The sequence below is a fragment of the Pelodiscus sinensis genome, chromosome 10 (assembly GCF_049634645.1).
Source record: "Pelodiscus sinensis isolate JC-2024 chromosome 10, ASM4963464v1, whole genome shotgun sequence".
NCBI classification, from domain to species: domain Eukaryota; kingdom Metazoa; phylum Chordata; order Testudines; family Trionychidae; genus Pelodiscus; species Pelodiscus sinensis.
In genome coordinates this window covers 11,382,238-11,395,162 of record NC_134720.1, presented here as the reverse complement: position 1 = coordinate 11,395,162, position 12,925 = coordinate 11,382,238, and the positions used below count along the sequence as shown (strand labels likewise).

Here is a 12,925-nt window from a genome sequence, read left to right as displayed (position 1 = left end):
TTGAACAAATAGACAAGACCTTCTGTATGAAAAGGGCCTCAATTCTTGAGGAAAAGTTGGGAGAACGGACACCAGTGTCCTTGCTGGAGTTGGGTGGTCTTTGGTAAGCTTTGTAGAAAGCATGTAGGTTCTTTTATTGTTTTAATAGGTTTTCTCTGCAATGCTTTCCCGATTAAGAATAGATGTGCTTGCTTAGAGCTGTGTGGTAATATGACTGATGGCAATTACACTTTTTATAGTATTCAGAGAGAAAGCAAGTCCTGACACTCTTTTTTAGGCAATCTGCCTTGCTAGGAATAATCAGTAAAGGCAGGCGACTGTGAAAACCCAGAAAACTCTGGTCAGAAGAGGGAGAGATGCAAGTCTCTGACCAACAGGACTGATGACTGCAAGCTAGAGTCCTGGAATGCATGCCCTTGTGAACCACAGAAAGGGAATACAAATGCAGTTGCTCTGAACTGTGATACTTCCATTCTCTGGTACCTAAATACAAGTGATTTATAGCAATCCCCATTACTTAACAGAAATCGTGACAGTTTCAGTTACAAAAACAAATCTAGTTTGGGTGCATCTTGGCATACTTTAAGTAATTCTGTTTTCATTAAAAAATAGACAAATATCAGTCTTGCATGAAAAGTTTCTGTACTGGAGACTCTTCAGTATTTCAATCCCAAGTGGTCACAGGTTTCTTAAGGTTTTCTGCTGCTCTTCTGAAAAGCAAGCCAGCAACACAGGACATCAGCGAAATCCCAAGACCTTGCCAATTGAACTTCAAAGTCCTTCAAACTTCACATTTTGTAGACCAAAGAAGAGTAAATTGCCACATGGGAGTGTGTGATGAAGAAGAGGGTGGGCACTGTTTAAAGCTGACTGTCTCCTCAGAAGCTACAGTGTATCTTCATTGTATTTCAGGAGCAAGCTCCAGGCACACTGTAGTTTGTCACTTCTCAATCTTATAGAGAAAAGAAGTAGGCTGGCTGCATTCACATAAGTCCACAACACTAAAGCATATTTTCACCATATTTTCCTTCTGCTGTTGTGTTTTACTTGTTGGATTTGATTGAATCTGTATTACAGACAAAACATTATCTTTATTAATTATCTGAACATTAAATTTGTAAGGGATGTGACTATTCAGTATGTACATATTACAATAGTTTAAAGTAATCATTTGAATATCATAAATAAACTGAATCATATTCCAAGATGTTCAGTAGTTTAATAAAGTAGACTTGATAGGACTAGTTCAGACTTGTGGAAGAGAAATCAATCTGCCTCTTTCAAGTCACTTTTGCTTTACACAAAGGTGTAAGGTCAGAATTGGACCCTATTATAATGTTATATAAAGAATGAAGGTAATTAAGAAATATCTAGGCAGGGTCTAGTACACAGTATTAATGGATTTCATAAGAGAAAATAACATTGCTAATCTATTTTATATCAGGAGTCATAATTAAGACCGGGTATGTCTACACCACAGCATTATTTTGAAATAACATTTCTACACACAAAATGCATTTGGAAATAGCATGTCCACACTGAGTGGATGCTGAATCGCATTTAAGGCCAGCCAGAACCAGGTCCGGCAGGGCATCAGGTCAGGATTTACTTTGTGTTGCTGCTGCCTGAGGCTATCTGAGGCCTGCGCTAAAAGGGACCCCCTCTGAACAGCCAGTTCTCAGGTTTCCCTGCTTGCTTGTCTACCTCGATGAGGGACAGCAAAGCATCTTGTCTCTGCATGCTCTGATTGCCATCACTTGGGACACCACAGCACTCTGCAACATGGAGCCGGAGCTGCCCCTGGTCACTCTGGTGCTTCTCTTGGATGTGTTGCTACAAGCCTGGCTGCACTTTCCACAGGCTGCCATCCGGGGGGTTCATCGGAGGGCTGTCAGTATCCAGGAGGCCCTGTGGGAGAGCTTCTACCCTGAGGAGCACTAACAGTCTCCCTGGTCAGCCCCAGTAGGGGCTTGTGCCTCATTCCTCCCTCACGTCCTTCCACTTACCCCTCCTCCAACCCCTCTTCCTGATGTAAAATAACATACACATTTTTTGATAAACACAAACTCTTTACTTAACAAAAATGGTGGGGGGGGAATGAACCTCTGAGACTGGGGAAAGGAGGTGGGAGAGGGGAGGAGAGAGTGCGGGAGAGGGGAGGGGGAAAGCTGGGAGGGGAAGCTCAGGGCTCAGGGTTGGGGGTCTCGCTGGACCAACTTGATTTTCATGCAAACCTTCTCCTGGGTTCGCATGTGGCCTTTGGTGGCCAGGCTGGCAGCTATCCTGCCGTAGATGGCTGCGTTCATCTGTCTAGTGTGGAGATCATGGATGTTGGGGGCACCCCCCCCCCCAAACTGAATAAGGTCCATGATCGCTGCTCTGGACCAGGAAGGTGCCCACCTTCTCCAGGCCCTGGCAGGCTCCTGGGAGCTGGCAGACTGCTCCTGGGGATGTTGTACCAAATAAAAGCAAGCAGGATCTTATGAGGGGGATAAGGCAAAAAGCCACATTTATTGTAAAGATAATAATAAAAAATAAAGAAAAGATAGAAGCAAACAACGTTGTTTAACTACTTATTCCTAACACTACTTAACCCTTATACACTTATATATAAAACACCATTCATTCATACATCCATTCATTCAAGTTCTGTGTATAGTTACCAGCCTGGAAGTTGCTTGTGACAGAATACTGGCCAGGTATTCTGTACACAAGTGATGGTAGTGGGGAGCGAAGTCCTGATCAGATGCGCATCTGAAGCTCCTGGTGGGCTGGCAGCAGAACCTTGGACTCTGACTCCATAGTTTTTTAGTCCAGTTCTTATAGGAATTTCTTCCTATGCCAGTCTATGGAAATTGCTGCATCATGCTGATGTCTCCAGGGTGGCTGCCAGGTGCTCGTCAGTGATCTCATCGGGTGGACCTCCAGTACTTGGTTTTCTCCACTTGACACCTTTTGGTTGCACTGGCACCTGACGCCTTCTTCAGCCCTTTGTTGCTGTATTCTCAGCCTGGCACCTCTCAGAACCATTCACTCATCATCCAAGCACTCTATCATACATTCATACAGTATTTTGTATAATAATAAAAGTTGTAGTTACAGAAAGTTTCTGGGTGGTATTGCTTAAAACATTCTCTGAGTGCTGAATAAAGTTACAATGTTTTAAAGAGAACAGGCCTCAATTAAGTAACAATGCACTTAGTCAATTACAGGGCTTGGCTCCCATAGCAGAGTTAGTGGCTTGACAATGCATTGTTACAATGTATCTCTGCAATGTCAATTTCAAGCAGCCCCTTGCACAAGCTTGAGCATGCCCTGGAGTGGGGGGGGGTGGGGGGGGGACTGTTTCTGGCTACATAGGATTATATTCTTAACAGTTCTAAATTACATGACCTAATACATTATATTCTAAAGGGACAATAATAATAATAAATCTAAACATTTAACAATCTTAACAAATAATAATAATAAGAAGAAGAATTAATAATAAATCTAAACACTAAGTTGTGGGGAACAAATTATGGGGAGTCACTTCCATTTGGAGGAATCATTTTCAATACATTAATATGTTATCCCTACAGGGAGCGATGGAGGGCTGTCTGCCAATGGCTTTCTGGCTCATGTTTTGGGGCCACTGGGTCAGGGGCAGTGATTACTGGCTCTGGGCTGGCAGGCTTGGAGCTGGCACAGGCACTGTGGCCAGAGTCAACCCCTTTAAGGGCTCTGGGGAAGGGGGAAGGAGAGGAGTGTTCTTGGTTGAGGCTGGAGTGGCCACCAGGCTACCCTGGGAAGGCTGGAGGCCCCCTATATCGAATTAAGTGTCTACACAGCACTTATTTCAAAATAGCTATTTCAAATTTGGCGTTGAATGTAGAATGAGGTTTACCAAATTCGAAATAAGTACTCTGCTATTTCAAGTTTATTTTGAAATAGCGGTTTTGCTGTGTAGATGCTAGGAAAGTTATTTCGAAATAAGGGCTGTTATTTCAAAATAACTTTGCTGTGTAGACATACCCACCATGTTTACCTGAAAAGCAGCCATACTGTAATTCAAATCACAGGAATTTCAATGGGTCTACACAGAGGGAAAAAAGTACTACTCTGTGCAAGTATGTGTGCCATTGTGAATTGTGCCATTTTATTGATATATGTTGAATAATCTGCCTCTAAATTCAGAGCCTTTCAACTTGACCCTCAGATTCTTTCCTGTGTTCCTGCCTCCTTTTCTGATTCTATCCTCCTGTGACAGTTCTCTCCCCTCTGGGCTCCTTGCTCTGTGCTTTCAGATATGCCCTTATGTCCCTCAGTCCTACTCATGTCTTTATCAGTCTATCCCTGGAGCATTTTTTCAAACAGTGCTACATTAATGTACACTGGGGATCTTTTAGTGCACACCAACAGGTCTATCTGGGCCAGTTAGTGTGGGGCAAGCTAGTGTGTATTAGAATATACAGCCCTCTGCTGTGGAGTCCACAATCTGGCCAATTTGTCTTTCAGTAGAGATTTGGGCAGGCACGTGAGGGTATGTGTACACAGCAAAGAACAACCTATGGCTGGCCTGTGCCAGCTGCCTCTGGCTTGCGCTGTGAGGCAGTTTCATTGCTGTGCAGATTTCTGGCAGTAGCTGCAGCCTGAGCTCTGGAACCCTTCCACCTCTGAGCCAAGAATGAAACAGCAACTCAGCCGGAGTGCTGAGCACCTGAGTTGGCTGGCATGGGTCATCCGTGGGCACCCGGTTGCTGGGCAGACATACACCCTAGCTGTACAAACATCATCTAGACTCCTGTAGCAGCAGATTTCTGTTACCAGATGCCAGAACTACGAGGAGCAGCTGCAGCGAGAGAGTGTAATTGTAGTATATCCAACCAACCTATGTGCTGCAAAGTGAATCAGAAGACAGGACATTGGGGAGGGGGGAACAGATCATGGTAGCGAGAATACAAGTGTGAATGTGGGGGAAAGGGAGAAATAAACAGCTATGTTAAGTATATACACAATGTATGTGGACAGTCACCCTCCTCTATCGAGTGTGCTAAAAATAGCAGTGCAGCCGCAGCAGCAGCTCAAGCTGTCCATGCGAGTACAATCCTGACTGACCCCTGTGTAAACACTCGGGACGCTAGCCCAAGCTGACACCACAGACACCATCTTATATAGAGCATGCTTGCTTGAGTGTCTGTCCCTGCTAGAAAGTACCCTCCAAGCTACTGTGTACAGACAGACAGTGTGGCTTTTGAGGCACAGATTCAGCATGCAGATACTGCCACCCGTGAGATACTGTAATCATGGCCCATTCTCCTCTCTGCTTGTGGGAATATTTACTGCTTGCTTTGACAGGATGGCAGAGGTGTGATTGTCACGTACACCACAGGAAGAAATCTGTCTGAAAAATCCTGTAGATTCACTTTCAGTAGGTAGCAACTTTTTAGCCCCTCCAGCACAGACTGTGTCTCTAAGCCATGTTCCGCCACTGTTCCAAAGTGCATTTTATTTCTATAGTCAAGTCAAAAACCAACACATTCATACCTATACAGAAAATGACACCAATGTTTCTATAGGATGTTAGTGGTCCTTCTGTTCACAGACTGACAAGCTCCTGGAACATTCCTTTGCTGCAATTTAAACCCATTGCTTCTTGTCCTATTCTCAAAGGTTAAAGAGAATAATTTTCTCCCTCCTTCCTGTAACAACATTTTAGATACATGAAAATTGTTATCCTCTCCCCTCTTAATCTTCTCTTTTCCAGACTAAACAAGCCCAATTCTTTCAAATTTCCCTCATAGACCATGTTTTCTGGACCTTTCATCATTTTTGTTAGTCTTCTCTGGACCTTCTCCAATTTATCCTCAATTTTTCCTGACATGTAGCACCCAGAACTAGACACAGTACTTCAGTTGAGACCTAATCAGTGCAAAGTAAAGCAGAAGAATTACTTCTTATGTATTACTTTCAACATTCCCATTAATGCATCTCACAATGATGTTTACTCTTTATGCAACATTAATCATAGAGCTGGAAGAGACCTCAGAAGGTCATCAAATCCAGCCCCCTGCCAAAGGCAGGACCAATCCCAATTAAATCAACCCAGCCAGGACTTTGTCAAGCTGAGACTTAAACACCTCTAGGGATGGAGACTCCACTACTTCCCTAGGTAACCCATTCCAGTGCTTCATCACCCTCATAGTGAAATAGTTTTTCCTAATATCCAACCTGGACCTCTCCCACTGCAACTTGAAACCATTGCTCCTTGTTCTGCCATCCGTCACTACTATGAACAGCCTTTCTCCAGCCTCTTTGGAACCTCCCTTCAGGAAGTTGAAGGCTGCTATCAAATCCCCCCTCACTCTTCTCTTCTGCAGACTAAATAGACCCAACTCCCTCAGCCTCTCCTCGTAGGTCATATGCTCCAGCCCCCAAATCATTTTGTTTGCCCTCCTCTGGACCCTTTCCAGTGCATCCACATCCTTCCTGTGATTGGGAGCCCAGAACTGGACACAATACTACAGATGTGGCCTCACCAGAGTTGACTGAAGAGGAATAATCACATCTCTGGATTGACTGGCAATGCTCCTCTTAATGCAACCTAATATGCCATTAGCCTTCTTGGCTACAAGGGAACACTATTGACTCATATCCAGCTTCTCATCCACTGTAATCCCCATTGTTACACTCGTGACACATATTTAGCTTGTGTTCCACTATGAGCTCTAGATCCCTTTCCTTGGTACGCCTTCCTAGGTAGTCCTTTCCCATTTTGTATGTGTGTGACTGTTTCTTCCTAAGTGGAGCACTTTGCATTTGTCCTTATTGAATTTCATCCTGTTCTTCAGATCACTTTTCCAGTTTATCAAGACCATTTTGAATTATGACCCTATCCTCCAAAGCACTTGCAGCCCCTCGCAACTTGGTGCCATCAGCAAATTTTGTAAATGTACATTCTATACCATTATTTAAATCATTAATGAAGATATTAAACAGAACTAGTCCCCAAACTGATACTTGCAGAACCTAATTTGTTATGCCCTTCCAGCATGATTGTGAACCATTGGTAACTACTATCTGAGAATGGTTATTGATCCAGTAAAGCACCCACCTTGTAGTCGTTCCAGATAAGTTGTATTTCCCTAGTTTATTAATTAGATGATCATATAAGACTGCATCAAATACCTTACTAAAGTCTAGATATACTACACTTATATATAACCATATTATCTTCTAGATGTTTGAAAATGGGTTCCTTAATTATTTGCACCATTATCTTTTCTTGTTAAACTGATTGGTCTCCAGTTCACTCGGTTGTCCTTATTTCCCTTTTTATTGACTGGCACGATATTTGTCTTTTTCCAGTCTTCAATAATCTCTCCTGTAGTTCATGACTTTTTAATTGCTCAGATATCTCCTCAGTCAGGTCCTTGAGTATTCTAAAATGTATTTCATCAGGCCCTGGTGACTTAAAGACATTTAATTTGTTTCAGTAATTTAAAATTGTTCTTTTCCTGTGTTAGATTCTGAACCTACCCCATTTTCAGTGCTACTTGCTGAAAACTGAAACAAAGAAGTCATTGCCATTTCCACATTTTCTAGTAGACTACGGGATAACATCGAATTAAGATATGCAATTTCAGCTACATTAATAATGTAGCTGAACTTAAAGTACCTTAACTCGATCTTTGGTGCTGTCCACACTGCAGGAAGCCAAAGGGAGGACACTCTCCCTTTGACTTCCCTTACTCCTCATGGAACCAGGACTACTGGCATCGACCAGCGTGCTCCTCTCATTTTGAATTAGCTGTCTTCACTAGATGTGCTAATTCAAACCCTGGAAGATTGACAGCAGCAGCTTTGATCTTCTCTGTAGTGTAGTCATATCCTTATTGGTTTTCCCTCTTCATTTAGTAATGGGCCTACCCTGTCCTTGGTCTTCCTTTTGCTTCTAATATATTTGTAGAATGTTTTTTGTTACCCTTTATGATTCTAGGTAGTTTGAGTTCATTGTGTTCCTTGGCCTTTTTAATTTTGCCCCTTCATACTTGTTATTTGTTTATATTCGTTCTTTGTATTTTGACCTACTTTCCACTTTTTGAAGGGCTCCTTTTTGAATTGGAGATCATTCAAGGCCTTCTTGTTAAGCCAAGATATTCTCTTTACATACTTCCTATCTTTCATGTGCAGTGGAATAGTTCGCTCTTACACCCTTAATACCATCTCTTTGAAAAACTGCCAACTGTCTTTAATTGTTTTTCTTCATAGATTTGCTTCCCATGGGATTTTTCTATCAATTCCCGGAGTTTGCTAAAGCCTGCCTTCTTGAAATCCATTGGCTTTATTTTCTCCCTCCTACCTTTCCTTAAAATCATGAACTCTTATCACTTTCACTCAAGCTGCCATCCCATGTTCAAACTCTCAACCAGTTCCTTCCTATTTATTAGAATCAAATCTAGAACAGACTTCCTCCTAGTAATGTCCTCCACCTTCTAACATAAAATATTGTCCCTTATACATTCTAAGAACTTGTTGGATAATCTGTGCCCTGCTGTGTTATTTTCAGCAGGGGTACTTTTAGACTATAAAAAAGCTTCTTTCAAATGAGATCATTTAGACAGCCAGAAGAGTTTCGAAAAAGCGATCTGCTTTTAGAAAGAGAGCACCCAGGCAATCTGGATGCTTTATTTTGAAAAAGCCCTGTTTGCGTTCAAGAATGCCTTTTTTTTGAAAGAACTCTTTTGAAAAAAGGCATTATTTCTGGTAAAAGTAGGTTTACCAATTTTTTAAAAAAAGCTGCATTCTTTCGATTTAATTTAGAAAACACGATGTCAGTCTAGATGGTGGTGAAGTTTTTTTGAAAAAAGGCCACTTTTTTCAAAAAAAACTCAGTAGTCTAGACATACCCCAGATGTCTGGATAGTTGAAGTCCCCCATAACTACCAAGTTCTGTGCTTTGAATGATTTTGTTAGTTGTTTAAAAAAAACCTCATTCACATCTTCTTCCTGGATAGATGGTCTGTAGTAGACCCTTATTATGACATCACTCTTTTTTTTTTAACCTTTACTCTGAGACTTTCAATAAGTTTGTGTCCTATTTCCATCTTTTTAATATTGGAAAACTTTGTATTCTTGGGCTGAGCATTTTGTGGAAGAAATGTATTTCCCTGCATCACACTTAAATTCTTCTTTGACTTCTGACAAGTCTGTCATGAAACTGATTGACCATGTAATAAAAGCATCTCTTAGGATACAACATTGTCTTACTAGAGGCAACTAAGAAACATGAAGGAACTGATCATGTTCTTCATGTCATCGTCTTCTTTTGCTTTGTTTCAGAGCACTTCCAGGGGCTTGCAGCAATTTGAGTGTCTGCCTGTACTTGATATTGTTGTATCACACTTTGCCGTCAATTAAATCTCATCCTATGATTCCTGTTGTATGATTAGAGGAGTGTCAGATATCTATATGGGTATGTCTACACTACAAAGTTAATTCGAACAAACGGATGTTAGTTCGAATTAACTTTGATAGGCGCTACACTAGCACTCCGCTAGTTCGAACTTAATTCGAACTAGCGGAGTGCTTAGTTCGAACTAGGTAAACCTCATTTTACGAGGACTAAGCCTAGTTCAAACTTACTAGTTTGAATTAAGGGGTGTGTAGCCTCTTAATTCGAACTAGTGGGAGGCTAGCCCTCCCCAGCTTTCCCTGGTGGCCACTCTGGGCACCACCAGGGAAACTCGTATGCCCTCCTCCCAGCCCCGGAGCCCTTAAAGGGGCACGGGCTGGCTACGGTGCCCGTGCCAGGTGCAAGCCTGCCAGGTGCAAGCCTTCCAGCACCCAGCCAGCAGACCCTGCACCTGGCACGCCATGAGCCAGCCAGGACTGCAAGAGGCGGGCACCCGCCTGGTCTAGTGCAGACATCGTGGACCTCGTCCACGACCTCCGCACTAGGCACAGGAAAGTGGCCGTCTAGGGCAGGAGAGCTGCCAGCCTGGCCACCCAGGAGCAGGTTGGCATGAAATTCAGGGTGGTCCACTGAGACCCCCGACCCTGAGCCCTAAGCTTAGAATGGCCGTACTGGGTCAGACCAAAGGTCCATCTAGTCCAGTAGCCTGTCTGCCGACAGCAGCCAACCCTAGGTACCCTGGAGGGGATGGACCAAAGACAGTGACCAAGCCATTTTTCTCATGCCATCCCTCTCCAGCCTTCCACAAACTTTGGGCATGGACACCATTTCTACCCCATGGCTAATACCACTCCATTGACCCAACCTCTACATTGTCTTTTATTTTCAGAGGAACCATATCATATGTTTAGATGAGACCTGCCATTTTTTTCCTTGCCTGAATTCATCTTTCATCTGCTGTAACTTGCATTTTTTATAAAACAACTTATAGATGTAAAGAAAGAATATTTTTATATCTAGGACGGCTTCATTCCCACACTGCTCACAATTTCTGTGTAGTATTTGAAATACTATCAAAATAGTACTATCAAAATATCAAATACTATCAAAATACTTCAAAGTAGGAATAAGAGATCCTCCGGAATAGGGCTTTATTCCGGAGGATCGAGCCAGTCTAGACGCTCTTTTCCAGCTTTTCTACAAGCCGGAAAAAAGCGGTGGACATCTTTATTTAAATCCCGCGGGGGATATTTAAATCCCCCGCGGATTTCCCTATTACAAAGTTTAAAATTAGCATGTCCCTTTCGGAAAAGGGGCCAGTGTAGACGTAGCCCTGAAGAAAAGCAGTTTAATTGATACCATACAGCTTAACTTATCAAAAATATGTATAATATAAAGCAAAAGATGCTAAAGCAAACCTCAGAGGTAGAAGAAGAAAGATTTATTTGCCTTCTGACTAGGTGTTTTAAAAGCCTGTGCTTTCTCAGACTTCTCCAGGGTACCCATGTGGCACAGTGGATAGTTTCAATGTATTTTGTAGAAGTACCCCCGACTTCCTCACTAAAGCACTCACATACTGTACAGCAAGAATTAAAAACATTGCAAGTAAATGAATAGTATGTACAACTATTTGCTAAATGAATAGTATTTACAACCTGCTTGTAACTTGGAAGTAGAAAATGGAAGAGGTTTAGCAAAAAAAACCCAAAAGGAAATGGGGGCAAAACAGAACTAGTACAGATGAATAATAGTCACTAAGGTGACTTTAAAAATCCCAGGATTGAATAGAAGCCTAAAATGCAAGCAGCTGTTGGAGGTTGTGGCCTATGTGTGAAGAAGGAGCTATGTGGCTGAGCATAGACATAGTACTATCAGAAGGTGGGGTACGTTAAACTGAGGTGAATCCTGCTCATCATACTCTGCCCGTTAATTTGCCTGCTATGCTCTTTGTGCCCCTTCAGTTCATGAGTTATATTTAGCATCCATCATTTCTTGTTCCCCCCCTAAAATGCCAATGAGTAGTACACCCACGCACTTTCTCTAAGCTGCATTTGACCCACCATGGTGTAAGTGACTAGTGTAAGGTCATATTGAAGGTAATTAACAGAGTCAGAAATATAAGCAAGAAGCCCTAGCTCAGTGCCCAGCTGTGATCACAATGCCACTTAATTTTATGCATCCTAGCTGATTGTTAATGGATACAGTGAAATAACACAAAGCACTTTTACAGGCTGTTTTGTCTGTTCTTCCCTTTTTGTGACCTGCAAAAATGGAGTTTAACTAAAGTTTAACAATCAGAAGTGTTGTGCAATGTTCAGAACAGGCGTTATCTCCTGGGGTGTGTCTAGACTACATGCCTCCTTCGACGGAGGCATGTAGATTAGCCAGATCGGAAGAGGGAAATGAAGCCGCGATTAAAATAATCGCGGCTTCATTTAAATTTAAATGGCTGCCCCGATCTGCCGATCAGCTGTTTGTCGGCAGATCGGGGGAGTCTGGACGCGATGCCCCGACAAAGAAGCCTTTCTTCATCGACACAGGTAAGCCTGGTTTCACGAGGCTTACCTGTGTCGATTAAGAAAGGCTTCTTTGTCGGGGCATCGCGTCCAGACTCCCCCGATCTGCCGACAAACAGCTGATCGGCAGATCGGGGCAGCCATTTAAATTTAAATGAAGCCGCGATTATTTTAATCGCGGCTTCATTTCCCTCTTCCGATCTGGCTAATCTACATGCCTTCGTCGAAGGAGGCATGTAGTCTAGACACACCCTTTGTGAGCACATGTTGCTTGCTAGGGAATTCTGGTCTTGTCTTGTCTTGTGTATCTTGGTCTTGTCCTTCACTTGCCTGGCAGATTTGTCTCCCTTTTGTTGCTGGTGTTCTGTGCCCTGGTTAATGTTCACAATAATTTAAGAGGATCTTTTTTTTTTAAGGGAATGAAAAGTGGTAAGGAAGGTTTAGAGGGTATGTTTACTATTTGAAGTAGAAGCAGCAGTACAAGCAGTTATGAATCTGAAAATCTAAATTACATTTTTCTGTTTCTGCCAGCCAAGAGTCACTGAATATTCTAAGTATTGCAGTAATGCTGGGGATTCCTACTCCAGACCTGAAGAGCTCTATGTGGTTTGAAAACTTGTCTCTCTCGCCAGCAGAAGTTGATCTAATAAAATATATTACCTCACCAACTTGTATCTCTAAAATAATCATTATACCAAAAATAAATTAGTCAGTAGTGGGAAGAACTGTTTTAGTTTGCAATGTAAACCCCACCGGAGTGCTTCCATAGCTTCCTCCTGAATGTGTGAATCATAGGAGTGAAATAGAGCCTTCTCCCAACATGTTTAATCTAAGATTTAACAAGTTTAGTATTTGTGTGATGCACTCCAGTAATATAGTGATCTTTTAGTGTTTAAAATGCAGCTTTTATTCAGGAATAAAACTATTTATATCTTTTGGGTGTATTTTTTTAATTTCTCTTATATTATTTTCCTATATTGTGTCCTACTCATGAGGATGCTGCCACACTGGCAGA

General features: G+C 42.3%; 1 protein-coding gene across 1 annotated transcript in view; it reads left to right on the top strand.

Annotated features, from left to right (window-relative positions):
- Window positions 1-12,925, top strand: part of RBP1 (retinol binding protein 1) — a 38,002-nt gene that overhangs the window by 9,997 nt on the left and 15,080 nt on the right. The gene's annotated exons all lie outside the window — the stretch shown is intronic.